The sequence below is a fragment of the Oreochromis aureus genome, linkage group 3 (genome assembly GCF_013358895.1).
Source record: "Oreochromis aureus strain Israel breed Guangdong linkage group 3, ZZ_aureus, whole genome shotgun sequence".
Taxonomy (NCBI): Eukaryota; Metazoa; Chordata; class Actinopteri; order Cichliformes; family Cichlidae; genus Oreochromis; species Oreochromis aureus.
Window position 1 is genome coordinate 67038945 of NC_052944.1, and position 21195 is coordinate 67060139.

The following is a 21195-nucleotide window of genomic DNA, read 5'->3' on the forward strand; positions in this document are numbered from 1 at the left end:
AGCATTGCAGCTGCTAGGGTATAGTTATCCAAATCCTGCCAGACTCTCTGGCCTTCAAGGACTATCCCGATGTCCTCAGGGCTGCCATTGGTATCTCTTGACTTTATGATGTAAATTCCATGGTTGTTTCCTTATTAGATCGTTGGATAATGGCTTCATCTGCGGCCTAGAAAATGCAGAAATCCAAAATTTAATTAAACAGAACACAGGTCAAAGAACATTATACCAAATCTTATTTTAATCTGTGTCACTATTCCAAAAAATGTTAACATTAACACATTAGGTGAACAAAAACGGATTCATTACAGCGTGTGATTTGAGTCCTCAGAATGCTTAAAAAGGTAATACATTTCTGAAGTGAAATCTCCATGCAAAGAAGCAGAATACTGTCAGAGCATAGAGAGGTGTTCAACTATGAACTCCACACATAGTTCTAATGCAGGTAAAAGAAAAAAAAACCCGCACCCATGGTAAATTGTGAAAATCCCAGGTGATTTTCAACATACTCCTGGCATAGAGTGACAAGCAGCATTTGGTTAAAATTATTATTTTCCCTAAAGTGTATACACAATTTTTTTTTTTTCTTACCTGGGCCGTGGGCTCCAGAATGTTCTGAAGTCTTCTTCCTCTTTGTCCTCCTCGCCTTTTGAAGACCTTTATTAGTTTGTCAGATAGCACATCTATCTGCGAGAGTGATCTGGACTGCAGTGGCATGGTGGTAATGCGCTTAAACTCTGCATTTATCTAAAAGAGAAGTTGTCACATAAAAATGCTGTCAAAATCTCAGATCTCACAAGGTTACATCCACACAAAGTTGTTATTTTTGTCATATTACTATTTATTAGCTATGGGTCCCATGTTGCTGAGCAGTTCCATAGTTGCCCTTACTTCAATACCACCCAAAGCCTGTTTGCAACCACAGCAGTTGCCTCCTTCTGGCCATTTTGCAGTTCTGCCAAATGACCCAGAAACTACATCTATTAGTGTCATATACACATCAAGGTCTTTCATTAATACTTAGTTAAATTAATTAATTTGACCTTTCCAGAAAATTTACCTTACAGAATGTGAGATAACATATGCAAAGCTTCACTAGTAAATAAAATAATGTTATTAAAACCTTAACTGTAACACCTCTACGTAACAGTGCTAGAGAATTGTTCTGAAGCAACACCAATCTGCCCTTCAGCAGGGATAAGCACCATATATCGATACAGAAAAAATAAATTTAACATATTTATATTGTCATTTTTTCTTATCTCTTTAAGCCCTCCTCTCAGTCTCTCTATAAATCAGTTAAAATAATTTGTTGGGTTTTAGTTTGTCTTTAACATGTTATCAGTACATTACATTCACTGCCCCAGAACATGAAATAAAGCCCCAAGTCATGCACTTCCTCTCCTAATGAGTACTGCATAGGTGTCATGCCCTAAATAAACCGACTTTAGTGAAGACCCCCCCGAACACACACACACACACACACACACACAGAGCCCACCCATGGCAAACTAGCTTGTTTAACTGTTTAACTAAAACATTTTAGGTACAACCAGTTAACTAAATGGACACAAGTTAGTTAGTCTGTATTCACTGAGAAAAAAAAACAAGCGAATGTGACTGGGCACACACTGAAAAAAAGCTAATGCACATAATATTGTCCCGCAGCTTAAGCTAGCATTATCGTTAGTTAACTTAAGGAATGACTTGTTTTTTCCATTATGTTGCTCAACGGCAATTCATGAGAAAACTTCCCCATCTAATGGATGTTCTCTTCGTTTCCTCTCAAACATGTAGTTTTCAGTTTACCTCGACAAAGTAAAGCTCAGCACCAAAGGTAAACGGCGAAAGACAAAAATGGCGGACCGCCACAGTGAATTTTCCTCACAGAACACACCCTGGGGTGGAGTTTCAACAGAAAACATAATTATTTTCTGTTATTTTGATATGACTGGTTTTAAAAGACTGAACATCCTTCTAAAACAAGTGAAAGGCGTGAGACTTAATTATGTTTAGACCAAAAATATAAATTATTCATGTTGGATATATTTACTGTATTTTTACTAATTTAACAACCTCATCATTGCATTAGCTTTATGCTATAGCATTACGCTTACATTAGCTTGAAGCTCAAGGTCGCTCATTTTATTTAATTTCTTTTTCTGGGCTTACAAACAGGACACACAACATTTAGATAACCGTTACACTGAATCTTGGGTCTGTGTTGAGTCTTCCAGCTGCTGACTACAGAAGCTAGATTGACCTTTAGCATGTTTATAGCGGCTGTGGCTATGTGCTGGTAATGTTACCATGTGTGCGCAGTCACATTGGCAGCAGACATGTTTCAACAAACTAGTCATATCCCGGCCCTACATTAGCTTGTTTAATGGTTAAGACACTGCAGGTACCACCACTTACTACAGACACCGATGCAAGTTTGTAATAGTCTGTTAATTTAGACTGAAAGAATATATAAACAATATTAACTCACATTATATATGTTAATTACTAATTTGCTTATCGCATAATTTCGGTTACCATTAGCTAACTGGAGCCTAACATTGGCCTTTCCTGGTTTTCGATAAACAGCCCACATACCTGTAAAATAACAACACCCCAGTAAAAGTCCACATATATAAAGGGTCTACACTCTTTCTCACTGGTGTGTTAGCTTTAAAATCTTATTTACCTTCAAGTGTAAAACTCCAGATGGTAGTAGATTTTCCAAAGCGAGAGACAAAAATGGCGGACAGTGCAGCCGATTTTTCCTTTCCAGGGGGCGGAGCTTGAGGATAAAACACGACTAACTTGTTTCTTTTCAACATGATTTATTCTAAAAGAATGAATATTCTTAAAGAATATGTGAAAATTAAAAGACAAAAATATGTTTAGATGTGAAATTTAAATTAGTCATGCTGGATATATGAAGTAATTCTATGCAAATTCAACAACCACCCTATTGCATTTTTTTCAGTGTGCCTTCTCTGCAACATCAATAAACTTTGCTGTCACATGTTGTTCCTGTCGTGTGGTTCTGTGGGTTTCAGAAGTATTGCTAATGAATTGTGTTTCTAACTGATACACACCTCTATTCAGAGCAGATAAGAAAGAACAGACAAACAACTTAACCTCAACCACAGATTAAAAACAGCAGGAACATCATTCAGTGCCTGAAATAACTCAGAAAAAGTGTTTGTCTGAAGAGTTGAGTATCAATTTGTGTAAAGTCAATCAAATTGGTAAGATTTTACTTCACCAAGACTAATGTTGGATTAGTTTTAATCCTAAACAGGCACTTTTTCTGTTCACAGCTTTTCTATTTGGGGTTTCTAATGAATCTTAATCAAATCAAACCTCAACACTAGATTAAATTTAAATCAGTGAGCTGCCTTCATGTACAGTCTGAGGGATTTTCTCATGTGTAAAATTGCTGAAACTGTCTCCTCACTCTGTGAGTCACACCTGTTTGTGCTAAAGTGCCCACTAGTGGAAAGTTGCTTTGCATGACATTGTTCTTTAAACATGGCTGCGTGCTGACAGTGCCATTATGCTGGATGAGTCGCTTGTGTCGTGGATGTCGCAAGCCAATTTTGACGTCACATCCTGCGTCGTGTAACACAATCTTTGTGGTACATTGACTGGTTGTCACTTCTGGATTTTTATAACTTGGCATGTTGAGCTGCGGTCGCTACAGCTGAGTTTAACTCACAAGTGTGCAACCATGTCAGTTTTTACCATATTTTTTATGATATTACACTACAGGGGGTCAGAGAGAGAAAGACATACAAAAGTTTGAAAATGGGAAGAAAACATCTTCTCCTAAAGCAGCGCTAAAGTGGCGATATTGTCTTAATGGCAACACCCATTGTTTAGGAGAATACAGCTTCCTGCACCATAACGATAAACGTATGTGAAACAAGTTTGCTGCAGTGAGCGACCATTACAGCCAGTATACTGAGGCTTGAGGCCTTAGAGGTGTGAGGTGGAGGCAGGCGATGAGATCCCGGTGAGTTTCATAAGTTTTTATTCCAGTTATGTCATATTTATTTTTTAGCTGCTGAGATATTAGATGAAAACAATAAAATATAAATATCCAGTCTGTATTCCCAAGATAGGTATCCCACACAAATCAAGCCTACCTCAGTTAGTGAGAGACTTATAACTGAAGCCACTGAGGTACAAGGAAGCACTGATGAAAAGTAGGTTACTGGAACAAGAAGGCACAAGTGGGCAAGGGATGAGAATGGGACACTTGTTGGGTGCTACTACACAGAAAATCCCAAAGGAAGGTGTTACATGAAGAATGTGAGGATCTATGGAATCTTTGATACTCAACATCTAGACTAGAGGTATTAAACTAAAATTTGAGGAGGTCCAGTAGGAGAAAATCTTCTCAAACAGAGGTCCAGGACATCATAATGTCTAACTTATGTTATGATTGTGATAGAGAAGCAGCCTTTTTTTAATTAATATCTGAACGTATGAAAAATAGACTGTCAAATCAATGAAAATACAAGTTAAAAACATTTCAACAAAATTTATTGTTAACACTGAAACACACAGTAGGCCTACATTAGATACAGGGCTGCTGTTTAAAATGAATTAGAGAAAATAAATAAAATGGCTAAATTGTGCATCTTAAAACAAAGTGCTTAATTTCAGAAAAAACAGCAGCAGCTTGAGTTTCCTTTTTTTACTTTACCTTTAACATCTCGACTTGACCGTCTCAATACATTTTCAACAGATAACATCAAAACATTTAAATAAATTTACAGTTTCTCTTTCTTTCCCTCTTATATTCCACTTCACCACTTTCTGTTGTTCAATGAGATAATTGAGCTTTAGTTTGCTCTACTAGGATTTTAAATCTGGGCTGGAATGGTGTCAGGGCCATTCTCATACACATGTGTAGGTGCTCATTGGTGAGCCTAGAACAATACTTAGTTTTTATTATGTTCATTGTGGAGAAAGCTGCCTCACAGCTGTATGTGGAGCCTAACATGGTCAAGATGTACAGGGCTACTTTCCTCAGATTTGGGAAAGCTGTCTCAGAGACCATTTGGAGCCAGAAAGTGGCAGGTTCAGTTCTTCCAAACTGCTCTTTCAGGGCCACATCTGCTTGGAGATCAACCAGTTCCATTTGAAGAGGCCCAGCATTTGCCCACTTGAAGTGCTGCGTGACTTCCTTTGAGAACCCTCTGACATCAGTGATGAGAAATGGGTTCTTTATGAACATGGTGAGCTGCTGTCCAAAGATGAAGCTATCAAAACGTTTGCTGAAGTTTTCAATCAGCTTATCAACAAAGTCAACAAAAGAGGACACATCTCTCTGTCCCTGAACCTGCTCCTTCACTGTTGGGAAGTGTGCATAGTCTCCTTGCAGATCTTCTTTGAACACTTCAAGTTTCCTCTGAAAGGAGCGGACAGCTGTCATCAGTTCACAAATTGAATTGTTCTTGACCTGCAGCTTCAAATTCAGTTCATTCAGGTGTGAAGTGATATCAACCAAAAAGGCCACAATATCCATGTTTTTCCCATCATTTAAAAAGAGAGAAAAGTTTGTTGCTTTCTGACTTTCCAGCTCTTCCAAGAAAGCTGCTACTTCACTTCTTATGGACCAAAATCGCTCCAATGCCCTGCCTTTGCTGAGCCATCTCACATTGTTGTGAAGCAGAAGATCATCAGCGTGTGCATCAACTTCTCTGAGGAATTCCCTGAGCATCCGATGCTAATAAGAAGAAGATGCCCTGATAGAATTGATCATTTTCATTGTTTTCATCACCTCAGCATACTCATCTGACAAGGTGCAGCATAAGACAGACTGATGAATAATGCAATGGTAAGAGATTAGCTCAGGATTGTCCTCTTTCATTCTTGCTACAGCTCCTTTCTCTCTCCCCATCATAGCAGGGGCTCCATCTGTGGTTATTGAAACCACTTGGTTTGGCTCTATTCCTCGCTTTGTTAACATTTCCTTAATGGCCAGGTAGATATCCTCTCCTCTTCTAGTGCTGTGAAGGGAAGTTACACCTAGCAGGTCTTCACAGAACTCTTTATCATTACTGAAGAAACTTACATAAACTAACAGCTGAGCATTGTCAGACACATCAGTGGACTCATCTACAGCCAAGCCTACACATGGTGTCTTATGAATAGCTTCTTCCAGCTGGGACATCCTGAGCTAATATTTCACTTCTCTTTGTGGCTGTTGATGCTGACATAGGTATTTGCTTTATTTTGTCACAAAGCTCTTCTTTTTGTTCACCCTCAAGTAATGTTTCTGCTACTGCACTCATGCACTCTTTGACAACACCTGCATCTGTAAAGGGCTTTTTGTGTTGACCTAAAATCCAAGAAACTCTGAGGGAACATTCATGAGCACGTTGTTGGACGGTGAAAGAACTGGTTCAGATCCTTGTAGATTGATCATATTGGGCTCTGAGACTGCTAATTTTCTGGGACCTGAGTTCAGACTTGGGTGGGTGTGATTGTTCAAAGGCTTTGTGCTTTGTCTCATAGTGGCGTTTGACATTGCCACTTTTAATCAGTGCCACGGTTTCTGAACATATGAGACACACTGGTTTGCTGCTTGCGGCCGGAAGAATGAACATATATGCGTCGTTCCATTCAGTCTTGAAAGTTCTATTTTCGGTGTCTACTTTTCTCTTTTTTGAAAGCGCCATAGTTGTTTTGCCTCTTGTGACTCCCACTCACGTATCGTTAATTGTCTTGCTGTCATTCGCCGCTCACCGTCTCTTTCCTCTGTCTGTCTGTGTCTCCATTCAGCGTCGCGATCGCATTGAATGCACAGATTTGGTTGGCTAAGTAGTGTCACGTGGTTGGCTTACAGTTTTTCTCGATTGCTAAAACACATTTCTTGAAACTACGCCTCATATCCGCACAACAGTAAACACAAATCCATAACATCTCACTCAATTCCCCAAACATCCTATTTCCAGGTCAAAATGAAGCTCTACACCCAAAACTATTCACTCCTGCTGAAAAACCGAACTTTGCCCTCAGACATCAAACACAAGCCCTCAAAAACACACACACTACAACAGAGTTTTGCACACTGGTACAATTAATTCAAAACAATAGTTCCAAAACAATTAGGTTGCTTATGGTTCTCCCCTTCAAAACCCTTGTCACATGATAAACACAAAAGACGCAACCAATGTATGTACAGTGGCACATTGTCATTCATGTACTATACAGTACAACACACACCAGAAACATTATCCCACCACAGCATCTTGTCTTTGGTCTGGGTCAGGCCAGAGAATCTCATCCACATCACAGGCTATATTGGCCCCAGCCAGGCAGCGGGGTAAAATCCTCTTGCATGCCTGATCCACCCCTGGCATGCATCTACTGATATGTCTAGGCAGGCCTCTTCCATGGCCTGAAGGAGGTGAACACGGACATAAGGTTCTCGGTCATACACTTTCCACCGCCATGCCGAAAATAACTCCTCTATCGGGTTTAGAAAGGGGAGTATGCAGGCAGAAAGATATTAGAAAACCTTGGGTTATTGGTAAACCAGTCACGAACCAGAGCAGCGCGATGGAAGCTGACGTTATCCCACACAACAACGTAGTGAGGCTGCTCTGGCTGTGCTGGTTCCCTGTAGTCCAGCTGGAACATATGTTGTCTTAAACCATCAAGAAAAGCAAGGAGAAGCATAGTGTTATAGGGTCCTAGTACGGCATGACGGTGGAGTACCCTCGTTGGCTGATGGCTGCGCACATAGTGACATTCCCCCACGCTGACCAGGGACATTTACAATAGCCCGATGGCCAATTATGTTCCTCCCCTTTTCCTTCTTTTGGTCAGGTTAAAACCTGCCTCATCCACAAAGATCATTTCATGGGGAACAGGCCGTCCTTCAATCTCAAAGATTCTCTGCAAAACACATAACACAGTAGAGTCAATCGGTACCCTGAACCAAAGTTCAAGAGTGCTGAAATGGCAGCATAAACTGCCATGCTGTGATGGTACACAATACCTTATACAGTATCAAAACTCATACCTGAACATATTCCACACGTTGGTTTTTCACTCTGTCATAGTTTCGTTCGAAAGGGACTCGGTATGCCTGTTTCATCCGAATTGATTCTTTCGGAGGATGCGGTCAATTGTGGAGAGGCTGATGGCATTTATGCCTCGAAAAGATGATCATCCTCAATCACTCTCCTTTGAATCTCTTGCAGGCGGATTACATTATTTGCAATTACCATGTTTACAAGTTCCTCTCTTGCTCCTCCGACAAAAGCCTTAACCTGCCTCCACCAGGTGGTCGCCTCTGTGTCCTACAAAAATAGAAGCACTCATTACTGTAACTGTCACACATTCATTTTACAGGAAAATAATGGAAACATACTGAAACTCAAGACACATAAATTCAGTAACTTAAACGTTACTGTACAAAGCAGTCTTACTGCAAGTACACCTACCTGTTTTCCTCCTGAAGGTTCTGATGATGGAGGCAACAGTGAAGCGACTCAAATTTGGTTGTACTCGTTGCCCAGCCTCCCTCATAGTCATCCCATGGACAAGGACATGGTCAACTAAAGTGGCTCGAATTTCATCCGAGACTGACTGTCTTCGTGCCCTTGCTCTTCCCCTTCCTTGTCGCCGTCGTTCTCCACCTCCACCTCCTTCACCACCTCCTCCTCCTCTTTCACCACGTCCTCTTTCTCCACCACGTCCTCCTCTTTCACCACGTCCTCTTTCTCCACCACGTCCTCTTCCTTTGCATCTCTTTGGATCCATTGTTTCAAACCTGAATGAGCTGACTTTGGCCCTTTTATCTATCCATCGCAGGTTCTGATTGGTGTGTGCTAAATTTTGACTCCTAGTGTTTCCACCTGGTTAATTGTGTGCTAATTGGGCTCAAGCTATGCTGACTTAAGTTAACATTATTGCATGCTAGTGCTTTCTACATGACTACATGGTGTAAGCACTGTAAAATGTAGGGATTTGTGTGTAGAGTTTTGCAGTACCAGTTCACCAAATTTGAGTCATGTGTCAAAGCAGGGAATAGTGTTTATAGTTCAGGGAAATGGGTGAGCTTTTTGACCAATAGCGTTTATGGTTTTGAAATTTTAGTTTAGAGGCCTGGTTATAGTGTTTAAGCAATCGAGAAAAACTGTAACTCGCACACAATTGGTTTGTATGTTCCCTGGTCTAACATAATGTAACGTTACCGCTTAATATTGAATCGCCCCGTCAAAATTAAATATAATTTAATATTTTGTCCATATAGGATGGCGTCTGGGTCCAGACTTGGACCCCGGTCCGCCTGTTAGTGACCCCTGTATAGACTAATGGTGAAAAAACTAGTAATTCAGTGTTCAAATATTTTAGCACAAATGAACCAGCAGCTAATAAATGGGGCACGCCTAAATTGGCTAACTGAAGCCCGGACAGTCCTAATCCCCACAGATTGCTAGAAGGGAACGGTCCAATCCAACAACCGGCTAATAACCTGGAAGCTACAATGTCAGGCATCATAGTGGCTGAGATGAACAGGCACATGGTTTAGTACATGAGCTCAGATTGAAAAATTATTATTTTCCAATCTGAGCTGCAGCAGCTCATGTGTTGGATCAGACTACACAGGCCAACATTTGCTCCCCACATGCATCAGTGAGCCTTGATGACCCTGTTGCTGATTCATCACTGTTGCTTCTTGGACCACTTTTGACAGACACTGACCTCTACACACTGGGAACACTACACAAAGTAAGAATACGACACACAAATGTATTCTTTCTTGTCTGGAAAACCAGCAGTAATTCCTGACTTCTTGATCCTTAAAGCGTGTTAAACACAGACCACATGGGCACAAAGTGAGCATCTCTTAGCCCAGCTCTGAACTTGTGCTGTGTCTGTGTGCTGCCACAGATCTGATGAAGGATTATAAGATTCTCCTTCACTCTTTGTTTTAGATTTTCACACGTCTGAACATGTGAAAATTACACATTTGAATAACTTAACAATTACAAATACAGATATCAGTGTCACAGGCAAAGTCACCGTAACCTGATCTTGATATGAATTTGGTTGCGATGGCAAGGCAAGAGAAAAAGCTCTTCCATCTCCTTACTGAAGGCGAAAGCTGATGTTTTGGTTCTCACCTCTTCACCTGATCAAGAAACAGACTCAATATAATGTGTGTGAATCAGCACTGGAATTATAAAGTGGTCATTAAAATTACCTTAGATTTGAGTAAATGTTCCTGTGGAAAGGTGAATAAGAAACTTAAACACATAAAATATCTTTACATGCCTTTCGTACATATGAAATATTACTCATGGATATATATCTGTAAAAGACAAATTCACTGACAATTACTGGAATGCAGCACTGAACATGAGAGGACCTAATCTGAAAATATGTGAACCAACCTTCCAGTTGCTCTCTGGTCTAGAGTCACTGTAAATTTTGCAAAGAGTCAGATGAGGCAATGACGCAGGAGCTGTTGTGCATTCAAAGCTGTCTCTGAGCAGCTTCCAGTATATTTTTGTATGAGTGCAGCTTAGTAGGAAGGTGATATAGAAATGCAGAGGGATAAACAGCACAACACAGCTGAGAAACAAAGAAAATAATAATACCAAAAAACCCCCAGACTTCTGAGAAAATCCATATTTCCATATTTCTTCGACATTTACCGACCTAAACGTGAACATGTAATTTACATGTCCTTTCCTCTGTGACCGCTAGAGGTCGCTTAATTTCAAAACGTAGGTTCGGTCATGGAAACGTGCTGGAGCAGCTGGTTTAGAGATAGTTTTTCTTCTTCTTTTTTCTTTTAAGGACAGTCTGGTTTTATAAAGTATTTTCACTGTCTTGTTATATGATGAAAAAATATTTTCCGTTTTCGTTTTTCCACCCACCTACATTGGAAAAGGTTAAAAAGGGGAGGGGGTGGGGGGCACAGAGCAAGAGGGAGGGATTATTTTTTCGTGTCTTCAGACTGTAAATGAAAACATGTCACACCACTAAGAGGAACGATGAAAGAAACTTCACTGCGCTGTCTGCTCAGTAAGTAAAAGACCTCTTTATATTGTTAAATTGTTTAATTGTTGTTAAAATTATTTAAATTGTACTTATTTCTTTATCTTTCATTATTTTTATCCTTTAACTTTTTTATTTCATCTCCCTCTTTTAACCCTTGCCTAACTTTGTATTTGTGTATGGACAGCAAAGGAAGAATTTCATTGCACAGAGAAATGCTCTGTACAAATGGCAATAAACGCTTTGAATGTTGAACCTTGAATTTTTTTATAACGGATGAAAGAAAATGACATAAACAAGAAAGTGAAATAGAATTTAAAGCAATTTTAAAACACAAAGCAGACGCATTTAAGCCGTGAAGAGCAGGTTTAGCCATCTTAACACAATTGAACAATTTGTGAAGAAATGCATTTAGCAATGTAGTGATTTTAAAAACAGAACTGCACAGTGAACATTTACTAATATACATGCTGTCTTTTAGACAATTTATACAAAAAGGCTACAGCATGAAAACAAAGTAGAACAATACAAAAACAGAAAATCTTTCCTGCTTAACAATTAACCAAAAATTCCTCTCTCCCCAGATTAAGATATAAAAGTTTCGCATTTTGACATGAAGCATAAACCCAATAGCACAGAATCTCTTCTCTTTATCAGACACAGCAGTACAGAAGATAATATTACTTATCACTTCACTGATTGACTAATTGATGAAATACTGATTGTGAAATTTGTTTGTGAAAACTCAAACCAACCTTTTCTCTTTAGTTCTGATCTCAGTGCTGAGCTGCACAACACACCAAGGTCAGTAACCTTCTTCTGTCTGTTTACATCCTTTAAATGTTTAGTGATGTTTCCCACCAGGACTGAAGCTTTCAGCTGGGACAGAAAAAACAACAATAAGCAAATAATTGCATTAATGGTTGACAAAATTATACCAGATAATGTCGTTGAATACATTAAATCACCATAATAAACAAAGTTCGCTGACAACAGTTGTTGGCAAAATTTGTCCCATTTCCACATCTCTTTGTCACATCTTTAGTTTCAGACATTGTTCCTCACATATTCCTTGAAGGACCTGCTGTGTTGAAGTTTTTTCAACTTTAATCTAGCTGTCAGAAAAACAATCACAGAATTAGTTTCAGGTTTAGGGTTTTTTTTTAATCTATGGGTTTGTAATCATGTTGGTTTTGATAATGATAAAAAGAATAATCAGTTTTTTATTTTAACCCTCACAGCTCGTCTGACTGTGAGTCCCAGCAGCTCTCAGTTCTTTGAAGGAGACTTTGTGTCTCTGAGCTGTGAGGAGGACGACAGCTCTGCTGGATGGACTCTGAGGAGAAACACAAGCAAACAACAGAGGACTCAGTGTGGAGATGGGTGGGGAGAAGCAGCTGATTCTTTCTGTATCATCAGTAACATGTATCCACTGGACAGTGGAGTTTACTGGTGTGAGTCCAGAGAGGGTCCCATCAGTAACATGGTTAACCTGACAGTCACTGGTAAGCTGAGTGTGTGGAGTTAGTGTTGATGAAGCTGTGTGTAAATGGATGAAATGCTGTAGTTTGTCTCTGTGTTGAGGTGGATCAGTGATCCTGCAGAGTCCTGTCCTCCCTGTGATGGAGGGAGATGACGTCACTCTGCTCTGTAAAACAAAGACCACTCCCTCCAACCTCCCAGCTGCTTTCTATAAAGATGGCTCCCTCATCAGGAAGCAGTCTACAGGTCACATGACCATCCAGCATGTTTCCAGGTCTGATGAAGGCCTCTACAAGTGTGACATCAGCGGTCATGGAGAGTCTCCATCCAGCTGGATCACTGTCACAGGTGACACACTCACCTGTCTGTGTTTCTGCATTTATTACTTCCAGGCTGGACTACTGTAATTCATTATTATCAGGATGTCCTAAAAACTCGCTGAAAAGCCTTCAGCTAATCCAAAATGCTGCAGCAAGGGTACTGACAGGGACTAGAAAGAGAGAGCATATTTCTCCTGTTTTGGCTTCCCTTCATTGGCTTCCTGTTAAATCCAGAATTGAATTCAAAATCCTGCTCCTCACATACAAGGTCTTAAATAATCAGGCCCCATCTTATCTTAATGACCTTGTAGTACCATATCACCCTATTAGAGCACTTCGCTCTTGCACTGCAGGCTTACTTGTTGTTCCTAGAGTATTTAAAAATAGAATGGGAGGCAGAGCCTTCAGTTTTCAGGCCCCTCTTCTGTGGAACCAACTTCCAGTTTGGATTCGGGAGACAGACACTATCTCTACTTTCAAGATTAGGCTTAAAACTTTCCTTTTGCTAAAGCATATAGTTAGGGCTGGACCAGGTGACCCTGAATCCTCCCTTAGTTATGCTGCAATAGACGTGGCTGCCGGGGATTCCCATGATGCATTGAGTTTTTCCTTCCAGTCACCTTTCTCACTCACTATGTGCTAACAGACCTCTCTGCATCGAATCATATCTGTTATTAATCTCTGTCTCTCTTCCACAGCATGTCTTTCATCCTGTTTTCCTTCTTTCACCCCAACCGGTCGCAGCAGATGGCCGCCTCCTGAGCCTGGTTCTGCCGGAGGTTTCTTCCTGTTAAAGGGAGTTTTTCCTTCCCACTGTCGCCAAAGTGCTTGCTCATAGGGGGTCATATGATTGTTGGGTTTTTCTCTGTATTTATTATTGTGCTATCTACTGTACAATATAAAGCGCCTTGAGGCGACTTTTGTTGTGATTTGGCGCTATATAAATAAAATTGAATTGAATTGAATTCAACATTCACAATGTGACGACAACTTAATGACTGTGTTTGCTTTATTTTAGACAAACACACCACCACACCTCCACCTACATCCACACCTCCATCTTCATCCACTTCTCCTCCATCACTGTCCTCCACTGCTCTCTCTGTGTTGTCATTCTCTGTTGGATGTAGTAATCTTTTGTTTCTGGTTTCTTTTCCAAAGTCTTTCGGAGAGAGCAGAGGCGTTTTAGGGCTTGTTCTCTGTTGTCAGGGAGCCTCCTTCTCGGTGAGCGAAAGGGTAAAGGTGCAACCCAGCTGTTCTCTTGGTTTTGATAAACTTCATTGTCCATTATTGTCAGGAATGCTTTGTCGTCGATAGACATGGCTTGTTTGTTATCACCCTCAGATCTAACGAACACAGAGTGTCCCAAATCGTCTGTGACGCAGGTAGCATTCATAGTGACCCCATAATTCTCTTTAACATGAATTGTGTTTGGGCAATTATCTAAGGTGTGTGTTTTGTAGACATTGACCTCTGACTGACTGTGCGCTTTTCCTAGACACACCTCCCCCACAATAACCCAACCCAGGTCTAGCCTTTGGGCGTATGGTGCATTGTTGGGTCCGTTGATTTGCTCACGTACCTTATGGACCCTGATGACGTCCCTTCCTAGGAGTAAAAGGATTGGGGCGTGGTGGTCAACAGGTGGGATGTTATCTGCGACTGGAAGAAGATGTGGGTGATGCTGGGCAATCTCTGGAGAGGGTATTTCAGATCTATTATCTGAGACAGAGTCACATTCAATTAAAGGGGGTAGCTGGATGTTGACTTCTCCATCCAAGGACTCGAGGAAGAAGTTCACAGCTCTCCTACCTGAGGTTTGTTCTCTGCCAGAGCAAGTCTTTAAGGTGTATGGAGTGGGTCTGGCATTGATTTTGAAAAGGCTGAAAAACTGACTTAACCAGTGACCTGTTGGACTGATCATCTATTACTGCATACATTTTTATAGCTCTCTCTTTTTGGCCTGCGGGATACACTTTGACTAAACTGATCTTAGAACATGAACGTGGGCTATCACTTTGGCCACATACCTCTGTGCACTTCGACTCGACTGAAGGTGAGCTCTCAGTTTGCTCTTCATTGTCGTTGTTTCCTGGTGTAGTACTCTTAGGGGCAGGAGTAGGACCAGGATGCATTGCAGATAAGTGTTTAAGGCTGTCACACTCGATACACTTAACCACTGCTTTACAGTTTTTTGCAATGTGTTGGACAGACCCACAGCATCTGTAGCAGATGTGATGCTCTTTGAGATAGGCTTGTCTTTCTTCAATGGGTTTGTCCCTAAAAGTTTACACTTTTGAGTGGATGTGGTTTTTGTGGATTGGGCACTGGCGATCTGGTTCCTCCATGTTCTTTGGACTGAGATTATTCTGGTCGGGCTCTGCCATAATGTCCATTTTGTGTGCTGACACAGTAGGTTTGCGACTATATGACCTCAGTTTTTCTGTGGGAGAAGGGACATGGGTGTTGGCCTTGGACATAGCAAAGCTTGGGTCATTCCTCATTTTCGCTTGCCGCTGGACAAATTGTGTGAAAACCGAGAAAGGAGGAAATGACACACTATGAGTCTCCTTGTACTCTGTTCCTACAGTAGTCCACCTTTCCTGTAGGTTGAAGGGAAGTTTATCCACTATTTGCCTGACTCCTCTAGCTGTGTCCAGGTAAGCAAGTCCTGGGAGTGTGCCATCTTGTTTAGCACACTGTAGCTCCAATAAGATGTCACTAAGTTCTTGCAGCTTAACATTGTCTTTATTTGTTAGTTTAGGAAAGTCCTCTACCTTTTTTAAGAGTGCGTCCTCAATAGCCTCAGGTGAGCCGTAGCACTCTTCAAGGCGTTGCCAGACCATCTTCGCACCTGCAGCAGGATTGAGGGTGTGTACAGCACGAATCCGCTTAGCCTGTTCGGATGATGTTGGACCCAACCATTTCGTTAGCAAGTCTAATTCCTCTCTTGGAGACAAATTTAGGTCTTTGGTTGCGCTGATGAATGAGGTTTTCCATGCCCAATAGTTTTCAGGTTTGTCGTCAAATTGCAAAAGACCTGTGCTGACTAGTTCTTTGCGAATTAGGTATTTTGCAAACTGTTGCGTTTCACTTGATTCAGGTATGCAGTTGTTAAGGTTGGGGGTGTGCTTTGTGGAGTTGGACCAGTACGTGTCGACTACACATGTGTTCACTGTTTGCACCTGTTTCCTTTCTCTGTTTACAGGTGGTGATTTTGTCTGAGAGTTGGTTATAAACGGATTAGTTATTTGTGTACTGTCTTGTACATCTACTTCATTGTCATTCCCTTTAGGAAGCTGTGCTGGGTCGTGCTGAGTGTCTGGGTAGAGTAACTCACATTGTTGTTGAACATATTCGTTAGTGCGGTGCACTGTACTGATGGGCTCAACTTCCTCACAAAGTTCTCCATAGAGCTCCCCGCTCTGAATCTCTGCTTCTTCATAGGCTGAGGCCTCTGCTTCAGCTGCGGCTATTGCTTTTTGGCACTGGAGGACATGTAGATGAGCATCCAGTTCAGCTCTCTGTTTCATTGCATTGGCTTCCTTTTCAGTGAAGGCCAGTTGAGCTTGTGCTGCTTGAGCTTTGGCGTAGGCCCTTGCAGCTGCAGAAGCTGTTGATGAGGATGTCTGTTGAGACCGCCTTGTCGATGTTCTGGATTGCTGCGACTTGGTGTCGAATGGCTGAGACCGTTGCTGCATTGTAGCTGGTTGAGTGGCGACGTCTGGTTGCTGTTCACCACCGGTTGCTTCGTCTAGCTCTTCAGCAGCGTAGTCTTTTAGATAATTTCTTCCTGAGCGTAGACTCATGTTGCTTAAAGTAGCTCTGTATGCTTTAACCCGCTGAGTAGCAGTGTTGCCAACTTAGCGACTTTGTCGCTATATTTAGCGAGTTTTCAGACCCCCTAGCGACTTTTTTTCTTAAAAAAGTCGCGACGTGAAAGCGCGTATCGCTTTTACTCTCTACAAGCAGCGGGTGCTGTAACACAGTCAGTTCTTTTACTCTTTTACTCTTATGCTGTTTTGTGGATCACAAGGTTTAAAACTACTTATAAACACACACACACAAAGTAACTCCACCAGAGTGCCAATTTCGGATCACTTTTGCCGGTCCAAGCCCGGGTAAAGGAGCAGGGTTGGAATTGTGACATTAAAAAAAACAATAATTGCTAAAAGAAATTTAATTTGTAGTTCTAAATAAACTCTAAATGCATTTAGGACGTTTTTACTCACTTTATGTCTCTTCCACGATGTTATTTCTCTCTCCAACAACATAGGTTACAATTACATTAGCATGACCAATTATGCAAATTAGGTGATGACGTCATTTAGCGACTTCTAGCGACTTTTAGGACAACCAATAGCGATTTTCCTTACTGAGGAGTTGGCAACACTGCTGAGTAGGCGTCTTTTTACTGTGCTGCCCTCACGACACGTGACCATGTGAAGCTAGACAGCCAGCGAACAAAACAGACGAGATCTTCCACACAAGGCTTGCTTTTCTTGCTTTTAATGAAGATCTTTTAAAGCCTTTCCTCTCTCAAGGCTTCTCCTTGCTATTTCTTATTTGTAACGGAAATATACAAAAGGTGAAAATAAATTGCTAGCTAATACACATCTTAATGAGAAACATAAAGATTAGCCTAGCTTAACACGTGCGTTACATTAGCATCACAGTTCACTCCATGTAAACACATATAAAAGTTATTTCTGAACACATTAATAATCACAAAGACGAATGTTTCCCAAGGTACAAGCGTGTACATGAGCTTATTCACAGTTTTGATACTGCCAAGCACTTTTCTCAACATTAACGGAGAAAACACGTCAAAGATAGGCAAAAGATCAGAGCACTCCCTCGCTCCCATTTCCGCACATACAATACAAAGATCGCTTGTGATAACGATGTCTCACTCTGAGCAAATTTCAGACCCACACATTTTAACTGTTTATAGCATGAATTACTTATAATATTTCTTAACTTTTGAACTTATTTATCACCTTAGTTACGTAACTTGATCAGATTATGCACTAACTACTGACTTTTGACCAAAAGGCATAACAAGAAGGGAAGAGGGACAGTGAGAAAGGGGAAAAAAAATCTCCTGGATCACCTGTTGAGAGAGAAAGAATAGAAAACAAGCAAAAAAAACAAAACAAAGCAACATACTAAACACAACACCATCACATTAATCTAGCTAAGTGTAAAAAGCAGTAAATACTAAATATTGAATGTTGTTGTGCAGCACGCAGGACAGACAGCGCACAATGTGCTTTGAAGTAGCAGCTAAGAAAGGTGTAGTTTAAGTCTCACAGCGCTTGTATTCAAATGGTTTCCCCATGTAATGGTCTGCTAGAGGGTGTAGAGGGCCATAGCCCCGTCCCCCAGGGCATGAAGCAGGCATGGAGGAGATCCAGGCCCCAGACATCCAGAGGCCCCAGAGTGCGAGAGCCCAAAGAGGACCACCGGAAGGGCATCCGTGCCACCCTCATGCGAAGGGCAACAAGATGATTCCCTAAATGTCATGTTATATTCTGAATTATAACTGTTACTACAGTAATGTTTTACTGATTTAAAGATTTTGGCAATAAGGCTTCATGTTTACTGTGTACAAAAAACAAAACAAAAAAAACAAAAATATTTTCATAATAATTAATACTGAAACTTCTTCAAATTCCCCAAAAGTTTCAGCTTAATTTAAATTGAACTCACATAAATGAAGTTTTATCTTGAGTTTGTTTCTCCTCCTGTAACCAGTTTGATCCTTCAGTAACAATGTCTCCCTCACTGTCTGAACACTCAACATCAAATGTAAATTTAATACCAATGTGCTTTAAATCCTCTCCTCATTCTGTCAGTTTACTTCACATAAACATGACAGAGTTTCACAGCTGCTTATTCTTCTCATGTTGAACTGTGTGTGTTTGTGTTCAGACTTTAAACCAGAGCCAGACGTCGTCTCCTCTTCACTGAAGTAGTCCACCAGTCCAACCACTGACGTCCAGCTGCTGGTCTCTAACTGGTCCACACAGCCCATCAGACATGAGGAATTTGACTTGTAATATTTATTTGTTTATATTGTGTAGTGTCTTCTCATTATAATATACACTCTCGGTGGTTGTATAAGTCTGTCTGTATATAGTATAACTACAAGTAATTTGAATATAAATGTAATGCATTACTTTAAATGTCCTCTGTAACTTTGCATTTTGTTCATGTCATCTATAAGTGTGGCACCATGCTGTCACTTCTGCAGCAGTGATCTGCTTTCTCTGCAGCACGAGTAAACTTTGCTCTCACATGTCGCTCCTGTTGTGTGGTTCTGTGGGTTTTATTGAGTTAGCGCTAGCAAGCACTCTCTGCTTATGAGCAAAAAACAAAACAAAACAGGGAAGTTTTAGGAGTGACGGCGAGAGAGAGAGAGAGAGAGAGAAAAGAAAGAGAGAGCGAGTTTTGAGATGTGAGATTTGTGACGTTTAGCGTGTTTGGAGTGTGTAGTTAATGTGTTGTCTTGTGTAGTTAGTGTGTAGTGTTGTGGATAGTTTTGTGTTGTGTGTCAGAACAATGAGGCGACTGCTGTCTCCAAGTAGAAACAGGAGTGATACACCTGCTGCTGTCAGACCTGCAGGTATCAGGCTGTGATGTTCTCCTTTATAGTGGACAGAAATGATTTTTTTGGAGTGGCACAAATAATTTGTGTGGCATCTTATTGAAGAACAGCTGATTGTTCTGTAAATAGTTTGAAATGGTTATTTTAAAAAAGGGTAAAAGCTAAATGGCTGCAAATAACTTTGTTGTTTGCAAAACTTGTGCATTGGATTTTAAAATTGACAGTTTATATTTGCATTTGAAGTTATGAAATATGATTCATTAAACATGTTTGTGGTTGTTACAGTAAAAATATAACTTTTTCTACTCTGATTTTATGTTTTTTGTCTGATTTTAGATCAATTGTGTTAATACAGTATGTCAAAATGATAACATAACTGTAAATTCAGACACGTGAGGTTGTGCTGAAAACAATGATGCCGAACAAGGCAAAGTAAATAGTTTTTAAAGGTAAAATGTGGAGGGGAAATCAAAAGTAGTAAAAAAATGGCCAATTATACCCTGGACCCCAGAGGGTTAAATGTTTTTTTTTTTTAAAGTAACGCAATAGTTACTTTTCAAGTAATTAATTACTTTTAGAATACTGTAACTCAGTTACTAACTCAGTTACTTTTTTGAAGAAGTAACTAGTAACTATAATTGAATTACTTTTTCAAAGTATCTTGCCCAACACTGGTGATTTGTGCAGATAACACTTTGCCACCACACTCTCAGCCTCTCAGTATTATCTGCACTCACCAAAAGTTGTAGACCTCACCACCATTTTCCTTCTCCCTGTGTATAGGAATTTCTTTTACTTATGTATTAATCACATTATTTTATTGTATAATGCCTTGGTGCCACTGGATTTTAACATGTCTCACACCCATACTGTAAGACAAATGGTGGGGGTCTATTTAGGAAGTTGGGGAAGCAGACCACTCCACAGGAAGGAATCTTTTGTCTCTTCAAGGACTCTGGGAGGTAGCAAGGGAGTGTGAACCTTAAGGTGTGAAACAGCTGTGTACTGCCTTTTGTTCCTGCTGAGAGCCATGCTAGGCTCACTGAGACTCTGCTGACCTGCCCCGTGGTCATGTAGGGTCTCCATCAAGCTTGGTTGTCTGTTCTTTGTGTGTTTTGATTAAAGAATGTTGGCTACCGCTCACCGCTCATCTGCAGGCTTTATTTAAGTGGAAAACTTCCACAACACCTGCAAACAAACTGACATCAGCTGATTGTAACAGGAAGAAAAACACATCTGATATATATTTAATACATCCATTGTGCAAATGCAAGCAGCAACAAAAATGTTTATATTATTACTGAATTCACTACAGTAGTGTGTTGTATTACTACATTTTTCTAATGTAAACGCATCAGTGGTTTACTGATGGGATTACACATCAGTAAACCACTTACATCACTGGTCACAGTCAGTGCTGCAGTGGATTTTATTTGTTGTAACACCAACAGTGACCACTAGTACCTAAAATAACATAGATTGGTATCTGGTAACAGAAGTGACCTAAACACAGATGATAGTATAGGTATTAACTTGAAATATTGATTATACATTTAGAACCACACATCAGTGTGTGTGTGGTTCTGTCATGGCCTGGGAAGGTTTGAGTACTTTTCCACTGCATCGGCTCCCCTCCTCTGGGTGGGTTCTCCTCACATATATGGTCTTTGTTGTTCCTCACCTGATGGCAATCACGCCGGCAGTATTTAGTACTAGTGCACACAACTAGTCCTCGCCAGATTATCTGATAACCTTAGTCAGTTC

At 40.6% G+C, this 21195-nt stretch overlaps 1 long non-coding RNA gene across 1 annotated transcript; it reads right to left on the bottom strand.

Annotated features, from left to right (window-relative positions):
* Positions 1 to 114: 114 nt before the first annotated feature.
* LOC120437379 lies at positions 115 to 2961 on the bottom strand. Its single transcript, XR_005611070.1, has 3 exons — positions 2687 to 2961; positions 589 to 744; positions 115 to 166 (listed from the first exon to the last, which is right to left on the bottom strand). It is a non-coding gene; the product is annotated as an uncharacterized LOC120437379 (long non-coding RNA).
* Positions 2962 to 21195: the final 18234 nt, after the last annotated feature.